The sequence below is a fragment of the Phascolarctos cinereus genome, unplaced genomic scaffold (assembly GCF_003287225.1).
Source record: "Phascolarctos cinereus isolate Bilbo 61053 unplaced genomic scaffold, phaCin_HiC Scaffold_4;HRSCAF=312, whole genome shotgun sequence".
NCBI classification, from domain to species: Eukaryota; Metazoa; Chordata; class Mammalia; order Diprotodontia; family Phascolarctidae; genus Phascolarctos; species Phascolarctos cinereus.
In genome coordinates this window covers 715,047,312-715,060,025 of record NW_027555847.1, presented here as the reverse complement: position 1 = coordinate 715,060,025, position 12,714 = coordinate 715,047,312, and positions in this window count along the sequence as shown.

The window sequence follows — 12,714 nt, the reverse complement described above, 5'->3', positions numbered from 1 at the left end:
TGTCCTCCTCCTTTTGTGTGATTTTTGTGTGAGACACATCAATTCCAGCTGCCTCCATTTGCTCATTTGTCTAATGAAAATAAATAACCATCCTTGTACATCAAGATGGCGTAATAGAGAGCAAGCTCTGGACCTGGGGGGTCAGGAAGATGTGAGTTCAAATCCTGCCTCAGATATCTATTAGCTATTAAACTCTGCACAAGTCATGTAACAGCTCTCAGCCTCAGTTTCCCCATATGTAAAATGGGAATAGGAATAGCACCTACTTCCCAGAGTGGTGGTAGAGAATCAAGTGACATATGATATAGCAAAGGCTTTTGCAAACCTTAAAGTGTTAGGTGCACATGAGCCACTATTGTCCCCCACATGGCCAAATGTTCTGTACATAGCATTGTCACTGAAGAGACATTAAAGGACTATGTGCTAAAGCAAGCGAAGGGCAGGTCTGGGACTCAAATAGACTCTAATAAACAGGATCATGGGACTGGGGACTCCCAGATCACCCTCTGGCCTTTGTCATTGTTATCATTCTATGTGTGTGTGTGTGTGTGTGTGTGTGTGTGTGTGTGTGTGTGTGTGTGTGTGTGTGTGTGTGTATGGATAGGGATGAGGAGCCCCTTTTAAGTATATTTGTGCATTGTGCATTTACAAAAAGCATGTCACTTCTTAGGCAAATATTTGAGCAAAACACCAAGGAGATAGATCCAGAATAAAGGGATAAATGGTATAAAGAGTCCCAGAGCTCAAAAAAACCCAGCGGAAAATATGAAAGCAGGCAGATTGTTATTGATGCCTGCCTGAATGAACAGTGGAAGGGCCTCTGGTCCCTGTGCTCTCCAGAGCTTCTGGTAAAAATCTTGGCATGTGCTATGGTGGATTTCTATCCTTTCCCTCTTGTTCCTTATGAAATGTGACTTCTTTTGTTTTATGTTCAATTAAGGGTGAATGATTCCATCCATGAGGTCTTAAAGATGACCTGTTACCAATAATATGGCATGGCCAGAGCTCACAGGAGGATGAGGGGCTAGAGGCTTGCCCAGCCATCTGGGGTTAACCAGGGGAGGCAGAATGAGAAAGCAGAGAAAGAAAATGGGGGGCCTGAGGCACAATCTGAAGCAGAGATTGAACTCTCGCAGAAATGGAGAGTGTCAGAGCTGGAAGGAATTTTGTAACCTAAGACGGAGACTATCTGAGTTAGAAGAGAATTAAGAATATAGAATGTCAGAACTGGGAAGGACTGTAGGGCAGAAAATGTCAGACCCAAAAGGGACCTTAGCAAAAAGAAGATAGAATACAGAATTGTTGAGCTAGAAGGAGCCTTACAATATAAAACATAGAGTGGATAAGCCAAATGGGATTCTAGAACACAGAAAGTCAGAGCTGGGAGGGTCCTAAGTATTAGGAATTTTATAGCTGGGAGTTCCTTTGGAACAGAGAATGTCAGAGCTGAAAGGGCACTTAGAACAGAGAATGTCAGAGTTGGGAGGGTCTTAGAACAGAGATTTTCAGAGCTAGGAGGGGTCTTACAACAAAGAATTACTGAGCTAGAAAGAATCTAAGAGTATAAAATGTCAGAACTTTTAGGGTTCCTAGAACATAGAATATTGGCGCTGGAAGGGACCTTAGAACAAAGCAGAGAATATGAGAATTGGAAGGATCATTGCCTATCTCCTAGGACCTCCCATTCCAGATCCAGGCAGCACCATTTTCTAAGAAAAGACAACCCAGAAAAGATGATACCAATCCCAAACAATATTCTTTTGTGCCTACGGGATTCAGGGAGTAACTGAGTAGGGGTTGGAATTGTGGTTGTATGCGTGTATATGTGTGTGTGTGTGTGTGTGTGTGTGTGTTGGGGGTAGGGAGAGTATGTAATTCAAAGAAATAAAAGAAACAATCTCTTTCTTGAGGACGAAAGAATGACTATTAACACCCCCCCTCCAATGTTCCTTTGTTTCCTCCTTGATTTCAATCCAAGAGTCTTGTAATTAGAATGGACAAAGGGAAGGGTCCACTTAGTGAGGGCAATCTAAGATTTGGCCACCAGGCACCAACCTCCTTGAAACAACAGTTGAGTAATGTGGGGATTTGGGGGGAAGAGGGGTGGGCTATAGAATATTCATCTGCGTGTTGAAGTTTAGAAGGGCCAGCATGTTGGCGTTTCTATTGCTCCTGAGTCCCCGGGTGGTCAGCATTTGGTGCTGCTGAGGATGGAGAGCTCCATCTTCCTTGGAAATGATTCCCAGGATGATGGCCATAGGTATCACTCAAGCAATTATCCTTTCCTTGAGTCTTCTCTCTTACAAATTAGATATTTCCACTGCCTTCACTTATTCTCATACAACCTGGACTGAGATTCAGTCAGTCAAATTTGTTGATGACAGAAAACTTGGAAGTAAAGCAAACATGTCGGTTGACAGCATCCAGATGCAGAAAGACCTAAAAAGCCAGAGGGATAGGGATAGAGAATGGGAATGAATCTGTGATTTCATTGGCATAGGAAGGTTCCAAGAAAGAAACTCCCTCCACCAAGACAGGTTAGCTCCTCCTCTACAACTAGTCTTAGAAACTTGCCTCTAGCACTGAGAGGTTAAGTCTCTTGCCTAGGATCCCACAACCATAGTATAAATCTGAATGAGGACTTGAACCCAGGTCTTCTTGGAATTGAGACTAGCTGTGTGATCCCAGGTAAATCTCTTAGTTTCTCTGAGCCTCAATTTCTTCATCTGAGATAAACAAGATAAATCAAGGCAATGAATATTTATCAAGTGCTTACTATGTGCCAGGCATTGTGCCAAGCATTGAGGCTACAAATACAAACAAAAAGAGAGATAGTCCTTGCCCTCAAGGAGCTTACACTCTAGCTGAGAAAGAAATCACATAAAAGGGAGCTGAAAAGAAGAGTGGGGTGGGGGAGGTACTTGAGGTATGCTATCAAAATTGGAAAGTCAGGAGCAGATCTCAGATGGGAATGAAGTTTGGTCCACCTATGTGTCTTCCCAAAATGGAGGCCCTGGGAGGAACTCTTTATTGAGAGAAGAGAGCCAGCATGGAGGAGGGATGTTCTAGAGTAAGAAGGTCATTGGACACAAAGGAGCTTCAAGAATGAGGAGGTGCCAGGTGCTCAGGGAAGTACCAGGCTGAGATAGTAGCTGAGTCTTGGTGGCAAAGTTCAGATAAACAAACCAATAGAAAAATTCATGGCCATTAATAATTGAACTGGATAACTCATATGTTTGTTGTGAGGCAAAAGTACAATAAACCTTATTTAAATATACATGTGACTTATTTTTTTATCATCATCATCATCATCATCATCATCATCATCATTATTTGGAAAATTATTCTCTTTGTCTTCATATGGATTGAGTGCCCAATCCAATTTAATCCAAAAAAAAAATGAGTTAATCATCAATTCCTGGCCGGATACTAGGCTAGGTGATGGGGAGAGAGGCAAAATCCAAACAACCCTTGTTCTCAAGGAGATCATGTTCTTGGAAGGGACAGAATGCAGAAGCAGATCAGAATACACATTGTAATCCAAGGTGAGAGAGAGTTCTGATAAAGAGGGGGATCAGGAAAGACATCTCCATAGCTAATGACACCTTTATTGGACCTTGAGCAAAGGGAAAAGTCCAGCAAGCAGAAGTGAAGAAGGAATCCATTCCAGATGTGCAGAACATGCCAATGCAAATGCGAGAAGTGGGAGATGGATTGATGAATTTAGGGAACAGCAAATAGGCTAATCTGGCTGGAAATAGGGAAACAAATCAGGTGGTTATATCACCCATTCTAGAGGTGATGAGAGAGTGAAGCAGGGGAGTCATCCAAGGAGTGGAGTGAAACGGGTAGAGGCAGAAGTGGAGACTGACATGACAGAAGTGGGTAACTGATTGGGTATTGGAGATGATGGATTAAGGGAGAGTTGGGGAGGACTCTGAGGTTACAGAAGAAGTTGACCGAAGGATGATCTTTCTGCAGAAGGACTATCTAGGGAGTCAATTCAATAAACTCAACTGCAAACGTTGACTCAGACCCAAATCTGTGCAGGGCTCAGTGCTCCACAAGGGCGGAGATAAAGCCAGGTTTTGGCATGATGGAAATATCGCTGGCTCTGGAGGGAGAGGATCTGGATTGAGCAAGGTCACCTGACTTCTTGCAGCCTCAGTTTCCTCATCTGTAACATGAGAGGGTTATACTAGATGACCTCTAAGACCCTTTCCAGCTCGAGATGTGTGATACTATGACCTACGTGACATTGGGCAAATCACTCAACTACCTTAGCCTCAGTTTCCTCATCTGTAAAATGAAAGTATTGGACCCTAATCTCTAGGTCCATGATCCTGTCTCTGTCCTCAAAGTGTTTTTGTCCAGTCAGTGTGTGTGTGTGTGTGTGTGTGTGTGTGTGTGTGTGTGTGTGTGTAGCAGGTAATAGGAAGTAAAAAAAAACACAGAAATTGTTATTTTTTAACTGAGAATGACAAGTACAAAAAAGAAATGAGAAAATTCTGTATGAATTATTAGTAATAATAATTATATGCCATCTAAATGCTTATAAACCATTATTATATATTATATTATCTTGTATCTTGTATTATCTGATATTATACTATACTGTACTATACTATGCTATGCCATATTATGTATTTATTATACCATATATTATATACCATGCTAAATGCTTTACAGACATCATGCCATTTAACCCTTACGACAACTCTGGAAAGTAAGTACTTTTTTCACCCTCATTTTACAGATGGAGTAACTGAAGCAAACAGAACTTAAGTGACTCACCCAAGGTCACATGCCTCGTAAGTGTCTGAGGCCAGATTTGAACTCAGGTCTTACTGATACCAGGCCTCGAACTCTATCCACTGAAATGGAATTCAGCCTGCCCCTAGCTGAATTCTGAGGAGGGGGAGCTCTCCTTCTCCTGGAATAAACCAGGGAAGACATCAAAGTGGCAGAGTCTGAGCTGGGCCTCACCAGATGAGTTGGAGATCTACAGACAGAAATAGGACAGAAGGGAGTCCAGGCCTAGTGAACAGAGTGAGCAAATTCATGAAGGCCAGAGGGTAACAAATACGTGTGGATAGACAGCCTTTACCCCTCATTTCTATAGAAACATGGCACCACTCCAGATTGGAGCTACGGCTCGATTAACAGGATTAATGTCTGAGTCCCTGGCCAAGCAATGGCCCCCATTCTTGTTAATTGAGGTAGTGCCTTAGAGATTTATACCCAGGCAGTTAGATGGTAAGACAGTCAAAAAGCATTTATTGAAAGCCAGGCACTTTGCTAAGCACTGGGGATACAAAGAAAAGCCAGAATAGTTCCTGCCCTCAAGGAAATTACAATCTAATGGGGGAGATAATATGCAAATAACTAGGTAAATATGATACAGAATAGACTTCAATCAGTCACTGTCAGCTAGCATTTTTTTCCTTTGGTGAGGCAATGGGGTTAAGTGACTTGCCTGAGGGTCACACAGCTAGCTAGTATCATGTGTCTGAGGCAGGTAGACTGAACTCAGGTCCTCCTGACTCCAGAGCCAGTGCTTTATACACTGCATGGCGTAGCTGTCCCCTCAGCTAGCATTTTTAAAGTGCCTACTATGTGCCAGGCATTTGCTAAGGGCTGTGGGCACCAAAAAATGAAAGTTTTGCATTTTTTGTAGATTGCGAACAGTCCATTACAACAATCCAATCCAACCAACATCTATTCAGCCCTTACTATGTGCCAGGCACTGAGCTAAGGGCTAGGGATACAATTAATAGAAAGAAAGACAATCCCTGCACTCAAGGAGCTTACAGTCTAAAGGGAGAGCCAATACACAACATGAGGCAGAAAAGGGAGGGGACGGAATGGAGGTGCCCAAGCCCCATGTTGTTCCCAGCAGGTACAGAGTGAAATGAGCTGAGAGGCCAGCTCCTGCCCTCGGTACAGGAAGGCAGTGGAGGAGATTGGTCCTCCCCATCCGGCCCTCTGACTGAAGGGAGAGGAGACCTAGGGAGCTGGTGTCAGGTAAGGCTTGAGTGAGCAGCATAGTGGTGAGGTGAAAAGTGATGAGTGGCATCTCGTTCAGGGGGTCAGAACCAGGCAGGGAAGCAGACACAAAGACAAGAGCGGTCCCTACCCTCAGGTAGCTAATAGTCTAATGTGAAATATTCTCAGAGAGAAGGCACTAGGGGGAGCTGTATAAGAGGGGTCTGGCTTGAGGCATGAAGGGAGGCAGGGACCTCCTCAGATCTTGGGAGCAGAAACATCGAATGAATCTGGGACCTCCAGATGAGTGAAGAGTGCTATGGAATTAAGACCAAAGGATCCGAGCTCAAATCCCAACTCTTTTTCTTACTCCCTATGTGACCTCTCGGGCCTCAGTTTCTTCATCTGTAAAGTAGTGGGGTTGGAAGAGAAGACCTCTAAGGTCCCTTCCAGCTCTGGATCCAGAATCCCATAACTGTCCTATTGCAGTCCTACTGAGCTTCCCAGACAGACAAGACACCTTTCTACCGCCACCCTCTGGAGCATTTGTCTGAATTAATATGGAGGCTATTCTGGGACTGTGGTCTGCTTCCTTGAGATGGAGCCAAATCCTCGGGGCCCTGAGGCCAGGAGGACCATCTGAAATCCAAGTCCTACTATAGATACATGCTTTTAGTGACAGGGCAGGGAGGAGGGGGAGCCATTCTTAGAGATGGTCTCATCCGCCTAGTTTTATCATCTATTTTAAAAAACTCTGGTGAGTCCTTCTCTGATGACTTGTTGGGCCACAGAGGAGACCCTGAGCTCCCATCGACTCTTCCAGGAGAACACAGACTCTGGCTGGTCCGGCCAAGCCTGAAGGTCCTCCACTTTGGGCCAGTGACCACCCACAAGGCTCAGACCCAAAGGTGCAGTATAGCTCTATCTGCTGATGCCGGATGAATTGTTTGGGGCCGAAGTAGCTCCAAAGACCATCTTCTAAGACGTGTCAGTTCGTCCGCTTACACTTCAGTTTTCTCAGCCATGAAAAGAAGGGGATGGATGAGATGGTCTCTGAGATCCTTTCCAACTGTCTAAAGTAGTACGATCCCATGATCCCCCTCTGGGCCTCAGTTTCCTTTTTTTGTAGCAGGAGGGATTGGGGCTCGCTGGTCAGTGAAGTGCCTTCCAGTTGTGGATAGAAGATGCTATGATCCCTCTCTGGGCCTCAGTTTCCTCTTCTGTAAAATGAGAGGGTTGAACTAGTTAGTCTCTCTTCTACCTCTAGATATGGTTATTTTCCTGCCTAATGCTCCTAGTGACCAGGGCTCCCCCACTACGCACACTATACTTCAGAATGATTTGGTATCTTCTTGTTGGTGTACGTATAATATTAATAATAATAGCTAACATTTACATAGCATCTGTCTAACCTCTGCTTGCCTCAGTTTCCTTAACTGGAAAATGAGGATAATGACAGGACCTATTTTGCAAGGTTGTTGTGAGGATCAAGTGAGATAATATTTGTAAAGCACTTAGCACACAGTAGGTGCAATTTTGTTGGTGTTTATTCTCTCCATGACCCCATTTGGGGTATTCTTGGCAAAGATCCTGGAGTGGTTTGCCATTTCCTCCTCCAGCTCATTTTACAGGAAACTGAGGCAAACGGGGGAAGTGACTTGCCCAGGGTCACACAGAGTCTGAGGCCCAAATCTGAACTCAGGTTCTCCTGATTCCAGGCCTGGCACTCTAAGCACTATGGTGCCACCTAGCTGCCCATAGGTGCTATATAAATGTGTGTTGCATCCCTGACTAGATCACAAACTCGCTGAGGGCAGGGATAGTTTCATTTTTGTTTTAGTGTTCCCACAGTGCCTAGCACATAGTAGAGGCTGAATAAATGTGTGTTTAATAAAAAGAAAAAATGGTCCGAGCTGGTGGAGAGAGCCCCAGCAATTCCAAGTTCCCAAATCCTTGCAGTATCGCTGAAATCCCACCCACATTCCTTATCTGATTTGATTGACATGCATCCATTTGACAAAATGTTTTAAGTGGCTACTTTGTGGGCTGTGCTGGTCACTAGGAGACAGAGACAGTATATAAACGGTCCATTCCCCTGCCCACACGGGCCTTGCAGAAGCACAGGAAGAAAAGGCACAAACATCAGAGTGACGGAAAGAGTGTAAAGCACAAGGGTTCTAGAATTAGACCCAGGGGGCCTTCAGGGACCATCTAGTTCAATTCTTCCATTTTACAGATGAGGAAACTGAGGCCCAGAGAGACTAGTGCCTTTGCCAAGGTGATACGGGCAGGATCATAGGATGATAAAATCTCACTAAAGCTAGAAGGAGCCTCAGAGGGCATCCAATCCAACTCCTGTATCTTTACAGATAAGGAGATGGAGGTGAGATACTAGTCAATTTACTCAAGGTCATTCAGGTGGTTAAGGGAGAGTAAGGATTTGAACTCTGGACTTTTGACTACAGATGTGGTTCCTGTTGCAATCCATGGAATGCCCTTGGTAGGGAGTCAACCATGAAACGTGCAGCAGTGTGCATGACCAAGCCGAGGGGGTGCCCAAGAAGAAGGTGAGGCCTTGGGTTGAGGACAGCGGGCACACCTGCGGGCTCCAAACCCAAGTGGTAATCTCATCAGACTGGGTTACTGCCCTTCCTGCCCCAAGGCTCCCTAGAGACCATTCCACAAACAACTCTTCTCAGTGTGTCTGCTTCAGGAATAGGAAGCCCAGGCAATGGGGGGACACTGATGGTTTTTGTATTTAGCCAAAGAGGTTTCTCAGTTCCAGAGAAAGGCAGTGGGCTACACAGGATGGAAGGCTGAACTTGGAATCGAAAGGCTTGGTTCGAATACTGCCTTGGAAGCAATCCATGTGGCTCTCAGCAGATCAATTCTGCTTGCTGTGCCTCAGTTTCCATCTCTGTAAAATGGGGAATATTAATAGCAATTACCTCACAAGGTGTGTGTGTGTGTGTGTGTGTGTGTGTGTGTGTGTGTGTGTGTGTATCGAAGTGGGTAAAGCAGGAGGTTTATTGGGTTGGTGGTAGGCTGGACTAATTTCTCCTACGGACAGAAAATCTGGCTCTTAGCATTATTATTCCCTATTCCTCTTACGTCTCTGTCACTGTTGTCTAATAGACAACAATAGAAAATTACAAACAATGACAAGAAAACAAATCTTCCTGATAATCTGACCTATAGAAAAGTTGAATGAGCTGACGGGGATGGTTTTCTTGGCAGAGATCAAGGAGTGGTTTGCTATTTCCTTCTCTAGTTCATTTTATAGATGAGGAAACTGAGGCCAACAGGGTTAAGTGACCTGTCCAGGGTCACACAGCTAGTGAGTGTCTAAGGCCAAATTTAAATTTCTGATTCCAGGCCTGGTCCTCTATCCACTGTGCCACCCAGCTGCCCTGGAATCAGGAAGGCTTGAGTTTAAATCCAATTACAAAAAATTCTGAGTTGTGTGATCCTGGGCAAATCACTTCTGTCTACCTCATTTTCCTCAGCTGCAAAATGGAGACTATTACTAGCACCTCTCTTGCACGGTTGTTGTGAGGATCAAATAAGATAATAAAAAGCACTATACAAATTCATACATTAAGGCAGGAATTCCATTGCAGGGAGGAGACCATGAGCTGGGCTAAATGGTTGCTCATCACTCCAATGTTCCACCATTCTATGACTAACTCTCCTCAAAGGGCATTTTCACCCCTGAAATTTTGGGAGTCTAAGGCCATCTCTGGTTCCAGGATTCTTCGATGGCCTTCCTAATAGGATGGGGAGAGGAGCCTACTGCAGACCGGGAGCTCCCATATACAACCGGATCAGCTGAGCCAACCCCTAGGAAGGACCATCTGAAAACCTGCAGGCAACAGCAAGGGAGCTGATCGGAGAACCAAACAGGGAATGAAGACTTTCCCTAGGATCCAGTGGGATCATTATATGTCTGAGCAGCTGTCCTTTGGGACACCCCAAAAACATTCCTTTGTGTGACATCATCATAAAGGCGGTAACCAAAGCCTGGGAATTAGCAGGGTTAATGGGCAGCAAAGCTTTGTAACTTCCTTGGTCCTTGATAAGTTGTGATGGGGAAAATTGTAGAACGTTCAAGCTAGGGGCAACCTTAGTACACAGAATTTAAGAATTGGAAGGAGCAGGCTGACTTCAGAAAAACCTGGAAAGACTTGTATGGTCTGATGCTGAGTGAAGCGAGCAGAACCAGGAGAACACTGTACACAGTAACAGCCACGTTATGTGATGACTAATATTGATAAACTGAACCCTTCTCAGCAATACAAGGATCTAAGACATCTCCAGAGGCCTTGGGATGGAAAATGCTGTCCACATCCAAAGAAAGAACTATGGAAGTTGAATCACTATAATTTTTTTTCCTCTTCAGTTGAGTTTTGTTTCCTCTTTCTGATGGTTCCTCCTATTGGTTTTAATTTTCACTTACAACTTCACTAATGTGAAAATATGTTTAATAGGAATGTAAATGTATAGCCTATATCAGATTGTGCGCCCTCTTGGGGAGGGTGATGGGGAGGAAGGGGAGAAAAATTTTAAACTTTTTTTTTTAAATTTAAGGTATATGAAAGTGATTGTTGATAAATCAAAATAAATTAATAAAATTTAAAAAACAAAGAGTCAGAAGGAGCCTTAGAATGTTAGAATGCAAAGTGACCTTAGAATGCAGATTGTCAGACCTGAAGGGAACATTAGAACGTGGAATATTGAAGCTGAGAGAGGTCTTAGAATATCAAATAGCAGAGCTAGGAAGAACCTTATAACAGGGAATGTCAAATCTGCGTGGGTCATTCCAGGTGCGTTGAGGTTACTAGCACATCCTTTTGTTGTTGTTGAAATTTCAATCATATCTAACTCTCCATGACCCCATTTGGGGTTTTCTTGGCAAAGACACAGGAGTAGTTTGCCCTTTCCTTGCACTTTACAGATGAGGAAATTGAGGCAAACAGGGTGAAGTGACTTGCCCAGGGTCACACAGCTAGTCATTGTCTGAAGCAGGATTTGAACTCGGGAAGGTGAGTCTTCTGGACTCCAGGTGTGCGCTATGGTGCCCCCTAGCTGCTGACCTAATACCACGCTCTACCTTGTTTCATTTTGGACAGAGGTGATGTACCTTATCCTCTCTGTCTCTATATTCTATATGGGGAGAAGACCAAGAAAAGGAGTCCAGTACTAACCAGTTCAAGCCAAATGACATTCCCAGGATATACGATTCCGAGCTCACCTATTAAAGCATGAATGTTATTTACATGGGTGCTCAGACTCACGAGCTCTCAGGACCCTTGTACCTGTAACAAAAGACACTGCCCACAGCCCCGTTATCTGCATCCCTCCCATTTCCTTTGACAATGGCCTTGTACCCCACTATCTCACGGGCTCCATACAAAAGACCAGGGAGATGAACAGGGTTCATTGTCTCATCCTGCACCGAAGGAGACCACAGCTTCAGGAGACAAAATATGCTGCCCAAGGTCCCCTGGCTAACACGTGGGGGGTCAGGGCTTTCAACTGTCCCCCCCACCAACAGCATCATCTGCCCGAATCCGGGCTCCCCCTGCCCTGGGCCCCTCCTGGGAGGCTGTCCCCAGCTCAGGGGGGGGCTTGTCTGGGTTCTCCCAGGCTGCCTCAGTGCCTGCCACCACCTTCCAGCCTAACCCTAATTGTCTGCCGCAACCTGTTATTAGCGTGCCTCTCACATGACAGACACAAATAGGACATACTAATCCACTACTCTTTGGTTTAAGAGTCATTACAAAGTGCTTAATTAAGTAAGCCCCACTTAATCACAAAATGTTTGCATGCGAAAGGGGCTCTTCTGAAGCCGACACTTGACATGTTCTGTACAAAAATAATTACAAGCAGGAGGAATGGCACACTGAGCCTCGAACATTTCATTTCAGGGGCTTGGCCCATTCATCACCAAACTGGAATTAAAAGGCTTTTAGAAGCAGAGTAATGGGAGGACTCCCACATTCCTGCCCAGTGACTCACTGGGGGCCTTCGCTCCTGTCTGAACTTTTAAAGAGACAGGGCCAAGGAAAGAGACAGTGTGTGTGTATATGTGTGTGTGTGTGTGTGTGTGTGTTGTGCATTGTGTGAATTGTGTGTATATGCAATGTGTATACATGTGTGTGCATATGTATGCTTTGTGAGTGCATGTTTGTAGTGTGTGAGCACATTGCATGCGTGTATGCAATATGTGTGTGTGTATTGTGCATTGCATGTGTGTGGGTGCATTGTGTGTACCTGTGTAATGTGTATTGTGCATGTGCTGCACATGTGTGTGTGCATATGTGCGTGTGTATACTGTGTGAGTGCATTGCATGGGTGTGCATTGTGTGAGCGCTATGTGTGGGCATGTGCATGTGTGCGTGTGCTGTGTGAGTACCTTGTGTGAGTGCCTGTGTGGGCATTGTGTATATATGCATATGAGTGTGCACATACATATGTGTGCTGTGTGAGTGCATTATGTGTGTTCATGTGTGTATGTTGTGTGTGAGTGCATGTGTGAGTGTGTGATAGTGTACTGTGTGCGCATGTGTGTGTATGTGCATGTGTGATTGTGTGTATGGGTGCACATGTGTGCAATGTGTGTGCATATGTGCATGAATGTGTGCTGTGTGAGTGCATTGTGCTGTGTGCATGTATATACGTGTGAGTGCATTGTGAGTGTGTGTTGGAGGGGAGGAGGAAGGGGGAAGA